We start from the raw sequence: 7,247 nt of genomic DNA, 5'->3' as shown, positions 1-7,247 counted from the left end.
CTCCCGCTTGCGCAGGGTCTGGGGAAGGGTCCGACCACTTTGGGTCTATTGTACGCAGCCTTTCCCTACATTTCTGCAAGAGGCTGTTTCCAGGACTTGAACCCGTGACCTCATGGTCACAAGGCAGCAGCTTTACCACTGCGCCAAGGCTCCCCTTTGCCAAATCTATATAGGGTTGAAATAAATTGGAATTAATATGCATCATTGTTGATACAAATCATAAAATAAGCAAAGTGAATATCTTTCAAAGAATTCACCAAACCGGCTTGCAATACATATTTTCATAAAAGAGCACCAAGCATGGTTCAGTTGGCTAGTCATGTGAGAGCACCAAGTGGTAGTTCCCCGTACTTGCAGTTTTTTTTAATTCCTAAAATCATATCTTAAAGAGAAAATACACTTCAAATGAATAAAAGAATTGACCCTTAAAAGGGTATGACAAAGGGTCTAAAGAGCATGAGGTTAGCAATACAGCAGAACATAGTACAATGAAAAAAGTTGAGCCAACTCGTGCACGCATTTCTGTCCACTTTAAATATCTATATCAAAATCATTTCCAAAATGGTGTAAACATATGTAGTACTTTAAAATAGGGGTCCAATTCAACAGACTTACGTTTTAAGTCTGCAGATGTGATCTTTTATGGCTGAACATAACTTTGGGCTCACAGTGATAAATACTTGTTTCACAGAACTTTCTCCTTCATTCTTTAGTGGCATAATATTATTTTCATCCACCACAGACAAATCAGCTCCATCCAAATTTAGACCTTGGGATGCAATCAATGACAGTTGCTCTTTTTGAATCAGTTTCATTGTCAATACAGTAGTTTTTCCGGTGCCCGACCTCCCAAGTATAAAACTAGTGAGCGGGAATTGGATTACCACCCGCTCTTCATCACTCAGTTCAAAGGGGATGTTGATTTCAGACCCATCAGTAGCTGTCAGCAAATGCTTTGCCATTCCAGATGATAAAGAGTAGAACTTCATCAGCAAGAAGCTTTCACTAACTTTTGAATTCTCAATGGCATATGATGTATCTGCGAGATCATGCTCTTCATGAGCATCAACTTTGCAATCCATGTTATAGCGAATAATATCATGCCCAACATCCCAAACCTTAGGAACCTCCAGTTTCCTGTTATCCACGACAAAAAGGACGGCAAAAATTAGAAGAATGTCTACATGCAGTTCATTTGTAGGCATGACTATTTACAAAAAAGTTGATCTATAGGCATCATAGGTTAATGAAAATAGAAGGGACCTGAGTATAGCCCATTAATAATAAACAAATTCTCATACCCCTGTGTTTGCACTCTCCTGCAGTGATCCAGGTAATCATCCGTGTACATGGAAAACAAATTCTCGAGACGTTGAACCGTTCTTGCAACACTTTGCTGTGATTGTAGGTCCCAAATTTTAATTATCTGGAAATACCTTCTTTCGGTTTTCTCCATGTCAGTACTCCATACAAGATACAGGTCCCTAACCTTGTATACTTTTGGAAGATGAGAAACACCAGGTATATCGAGGTTCTTAACTGTTGTCCTCCAACCACGTCCAAGTTTGATAAGCTTTTGGAGTACTTCCCTCCTGAGCTGTGGTGATTTTAGTTTGGTGAAAGTCTTCCTAAACTCATCGCTAAGAATGACCTGTTGAATTTAAAAGTACAAAAAACGGAACCTGAGAAAAAGCGTATATGAGAAAAATGAAAGAACAGTGTGTTCTTCAAGAAAACTAGGAGGTTCACAAGATGTTATGTACTCTATAGAAAAGAACTATAGAATTGACATAGCATGGTACAAAGTAGCACATGTCCCTGAAAATCTTAATTACAAATCACTCACAATCCTATTACAGAGCAAACAACCTAGCAGAGACAAACGAACCGCATAAATGATTCTGAAAAGTGAGACATGTCTATCCACGAACAAACAGAAAATCACACTATAAAGGAAGTGTATATTTAGTAAACCCTAAGACAACAAGAAATGTGGTTCGCATTCTGGGTAATTTAAGTGCAGTGACATATTAGAAAACATGAAAGTATGTTGAAAGCCCAACTGGCTAAAACCACCGAGGCTTAGCAACACTTGGTCCCCCTCATTCGATTTTCCTGGCTCAGCCGCTGAAACCATGGTACTTACCTTCCATCTGGTATTGCTGAAAACCACTGAATCGGCATTCAGAAGATCATCAAGTTCATCAAGCTCTTGCTTTACTTGCAAAACCAACCTACAGATGGTTGCGTCATTAGTGGCACTGAAAACACATTTCCGCCTTTCTGCATCAGCAACAAGATCTGTCCATTCGGTTCCACTTTTATACAGTGTATGAGCATTCCCAACAATCCAAAGACAGTGCCTGCACGAAATAAAGCATCGATCAGATGATTTATATCATCAGTCTTACTCTTACATACTTTGAACAGTAATAAAACAAGGGACAGCAAAATAATTGATGCACACCTTGCTCTAGTAAGAGCAACATTTGTTCTTTGGTTATCAGCAAGAAATCCAACAACTCCTCTCCCATTGGATCTAACAGTTGATAGTATTATTATATCATCCTCTTCTCCTTGGAAACCATCAATGGACTTCACCCGCACATTAAAGCCATCGCATGCATCGTATTTTTTGCCAAGTCTAATTTTGATTGCATCAACTTGAGCATTATATGGAGAGACCACACCGATGCTGAAACCTTGGCCTGTCTTTTTCCATGCTGCAGAAAAAACATGAGTGATCAAATTTTGGACAAGGCTACTGAATTTATTTTCTTAAGCAAACTTAAGTTGATTCTGCATCACCAAATCATTGCTTTTCCACTCTGACGATAATAAAAATTGCTTAAGAGGGCACATGCAGTGGATATAACAACTCTAATAGAGCATAGTATTTCAGCTTTCATGTTATCTACTAAATGTTCTCCTCTGTCTAAATAAAAATTTAACATTGTCTATAGAACAACAGGGCTGTAGAATTGAACTTTCATAAAGCCAGAATGATGCAATCATGATCACGAGATACACATATAGACAACTGGACTCTTGAACATAGATTATTGTAGAACTTTCTACCAATGAAGGTTATGAAGACCATGTGAGCTTGCAAAGATCCCATGTTATACTAGGTTTTTTTTGCGGGTACCATGTTATATTAGCCAAGTAGCTTCATAAAAAAATTAATAACTAGAAAGGATATTAAGGTTAAATAAATGATAGAGTTCAACTTAAAGACATACATTTAAAGATGGTGTGGATTAGGTGCAAAACAATAGCAACTTCAACCATGTTTCTCCGACTGTTTCACATGCCCTCTTTGTCTTCCCTTCCATCAGTGACATTTATAAACGTGTAGCTGCCAAAAGGGAGGCATGTGTAATCCTTATTATAGCTAGGAGATAGGACACTGGAACCATCTAAGATCTTCCTCTCATAAAACTGAGCATTTGGAAATAAGCTGATACAAGGATTCGTGCGATGCTGTATATTCAGCAAATGTTTTTCAACTTTTAGCGCAATTAATCTCCCAAAAAGACTTGTTCCAAATCCAGCTTCTTTACATACCTAGAGATAAACAATGTAAGGTAAGAATTAAGATTATCAAAAACAGATCAATAACAAACGGAACATACAGAGAAGATTTGGCATTTACATTTTTTTTTTCAAGAAAAAAGTGTTGTAGCATTTCAGTATCACAATTTCATCTCGTTAATAAATGCACCAGTGACTAAGAAATGAAACCAAAACAGTATAAAGAGGGTGACACGAAACCTTACTTTGCTTTTAACCATCGCACTCAGCTGACAGTCATCCCCTACCAAAACAACATGTTTTAGCAAATGTAGCCGTAGTGAGATCACCAGTTCACACTCCCGTACTTGAGCAGCCTCATCAACAATTAATACATCGAGGGGTGCAATATTCATGTCATGTAAGTGATAAGAACTAGAGGTAGTACAGAAAAGAAGTGTTGCATTACGTATGCAGTAGTTCTTCACCCAGTTTTTGTCTACTCCAGTAGGTAAGTTAAGAGAGTGTAGCAGATCTATAAGCAATTTAAGGCATGTGGACCTTGCTCCATCCAGTTCCTTCTCAAGTGAAGATATAGACTTTACACAAACAGAGTTTACAGTAGACAGACAACCAAGGCCCCTTTTCAAGCTCTCATCGGTCAAGTCTGCTTTGCACAGAAGGGTGCTAAATTTTTCTAGCATATTAAGCAACATAGATATATTTATGACACTATCATGAGAAAAGCATCTTCCAGGAAGGTGAACCCACAAACTCATTACACATCTTTTCAGAGCTATTGCTGTTGCATCAAATTGCTTCTTTATGAAGTCCAGAAAGCACACTGGATCAATTTTGCCATCATCCTCAAGAAGCATATCATACCGTGAAACAGAGTCTTCAAAAAAGGATACCATCGAAGCTATTCGGTAGTTCCATCCAGACGACGATGAAAAGCATTCCGCAAGTTCATCAACACGAAAATCCAAGTAAACTTCCTGAAGATCCTCGGTGATGTCCATGTTAGACCTGCTTCCAAACAGCAAGATATCTCCAAAAGAAAAAGGCAGACCATTTTCATCAATTATCTCACTGAAATTCTTCATTTTCTTAAGGAAACGAGTGCAAACTCCAATGACAGCAACATTAGTGGGAGCACAAGTCAGAGTTCTGCATTTCAAATGTGCCAGAACCCACAATAAAGCACTAAGTGTCTTGGTCTTTCCAGTACCTGGTGGGCCCCATATAAGCTTCATGAGGTTCACATGCCCACACTGTACAGCTGAGATGACAGATTCAATGGCATCCATTTGTGATCGATTAAGCTTAATCGAAAGTAGTTGCTCTGTGAAAGAAGCCAAACAGCCACCATGCTGTTTAATACAGACATCACAAACATCCTCACCCTGCAACAGAGACAACAAAGAGAAGCTCAAAAAGTTAGGTCACATACTAATTTATAATGGTAACTAGTAAAACTAAAACACAAGTATTCATGTCATATTACCAAATTTGTGGGGGCTAAGAGCGACTTGATTACTGTGAAATTGTTATCTATGTGCGTGTCAAAGGTAAGTGCTTTCCATATCCGCATGCTTGTCGTGATATTGCTGAGAAATATTGCATGTTTGAGTTTGTTTAAGTCTTCTTCCAAACCAATATTGTTTGCAACTTTGACTCTGAAGCCCTTCTGGTATTCATCATCCATAGAAACCTCAGTAACCATTGCCAAGCAGTATGTCACACCATGGCGGTTTAAGTCCTCTGCAGCTTCAGGTTTTATGCTAGACAAAATAAATATATCACCATTCCTCGTAGTATAATTCCCAGTAGAAAAACCAGCATCATTATCCCAAAAGTCCACATCCAGGATGTATAATCCCGATTTTGCTGCTACCTCCATGGAACGTATTTTCGACGAGGGTGCTTCACTGATGAGTTGAAGGCGTGAGCATAGATCTGACCTTGTTTCTTCAATCAGAGGCACACGAAACGACACGAGATAGTGATCAAGTGACTTGAAGTTGCAGGGAATGGTCACAACCTAAAACACAAATGAGGTCACAAATGAGATATGATTATAGCTAGAAAAAGATGATTCAACAGTTCCTTGAGCACAAAAAATGGCACATAATTAATGCTAGCAGAGTCAATTTCTTATACTGGAAGAACAAGCAAGTATCAATACAGGGTTAAGGTGCTCATATCACAAGGAGGTTACCATACATCGCTTAAACTGTAGATGCAATATGTTTCATAGCAACGCAGTTTATAATTTCTGCCACACGCGGTCTCTCATTAGGATAGATAAGTTACACGCCTATCATCCCACAAGAGCCACTGAAAACTCACACCATGTATTATCTAGAGTTTTCTGGAATGAGACAGGCAAGATGATGCTACAGCCTACTGAAAGGCTTGAGAAATGACTGTACATCGTGGGCAAAGGAAATTAGTGTGGCATTCTTGTCAACAGCAGTGGGCAGCTCCACTCAATCAGTAACATATACTCCCTCCGTCCCAAAATAAGTGTCCCAACTTTAGTACAAAGTTGAGATACTTATTTTGGGACGGAGGGAGTAAGCTTCATGGATGCCAACTAGTTAGCCCAAATCAGTAACATATGACACCAACAGCAACTGTAATTTCTTTCCTGACAGACATGTATCACCAAGCGTGCAAGTGTGCAACAATCATGTTACTAGCTATCAGATGGTCCAGAAATGGCAATCAGCAGTTAGCACAGCAAAGGGCACTGAATTTGCATCGCTAAGCACTTGCCAATTGCGCTTCCATGACACGTGGACAGAAACCCCCTCTAAACCTGAGCACACGGACAACACACACACACAGAGAGACAGAGCAGAGCACCATCATTTCATCATTTGGAGCATCCAGCAACTGACCCAACTTCGATTACGCGGGATTTAAGCACGAGTAGTCGGAGTAGAAAACCTAGCTAGCGCACATACGCACGCACACGCTTCGCCGGTCCGGGGTCCGTACGACGTATATACGCGCAGATTCGAAAAAGCGAAGGCTCAAGCTCGCCAAACCGCGCGCCCGCTCGCGGAACTACTAGCAGCGGCAACCTCGGGATGGATGGATGACGCCAGGGAGTACCTTGTCCCTGTAGAGGTCGTCGTCGTTGATCTCCTGGACCGACCAGGAGAGCACCACGTCCTCCAAATCCATCTCCCCCATGTCGCCGCGGCTACCGCGCTCTCCTCTCGCGAGCACCCGAGCAAGCAGGCGGCATTCGCGAGGAGAGGGAGGAGGAGGAAGGGTGCTGGTCTTGCGGTGGTGCTGGTTGGCCTGGCCGTCTGGAGGAGGAGGAGGAGGATGCGCTTCGAGACGGTCAAGGCGGTGGGGGTGGCTGTCGTGCGTCTGCGTGGAGAAAAAGCAGAGCAGGAGCGATCAATGGAAGGGAGAGAGAGGGGGATCAGTACAGTGCACGGCGCAGAAATTTTTTGCTTGTGGGATGGGAGAGGGAGAATGCTTTTGGGGTCTTGGGATTCGGGCAGCCGCGCGCGGTGAACGGACTGCGCAACTGCACAGCGCGACAGTACAGCTAGCTGCACAGGTAGAACCTGTTCTCGCCACGACGACTCCATAACGGCGGCCAGGGGTCTACGCCGTGTTTTCCTCCGTTTTTAGCTCACACACATTTTACATCAAGGACCCATCTGAAGGAATTCATACAGAAAGTACAAGGGAAAGCAATAGGGGCGTGT

At 41.5% G+C, this 7,247-nt stretch overlaps 1 pseudogene; it reads right to left on the bottom strand.

Moving 5' to 3' along the window:
* Positions 1-6,717, bottom strand: part of LOC119368275 — a 12,854-nt pseudogene extending 6,137 nt beyond the window's left edge.
* Positions 6,718-7,247: the final 530 nt, after the last annotated feature.

This window comes from Triticum dicoccoides, chromosome 2B (assembly GCF_002162155.2).
Source record: "Triticum dicoccoides isolate Atlit2015 ecotype Zavitan chromosome 2B, WEW_v2.0, whole genome shotgun sequence".
Classification (NCBI taxonomy): Eukaryota; Viridiplantae; Streptophyta; class Magnoliopsida; order Poales; family Poaceae; genus Triticum; species Triticum dicoccoides.
This window is presented reverse-complemented; position numbering and strand designations above follow the sequence as displayed.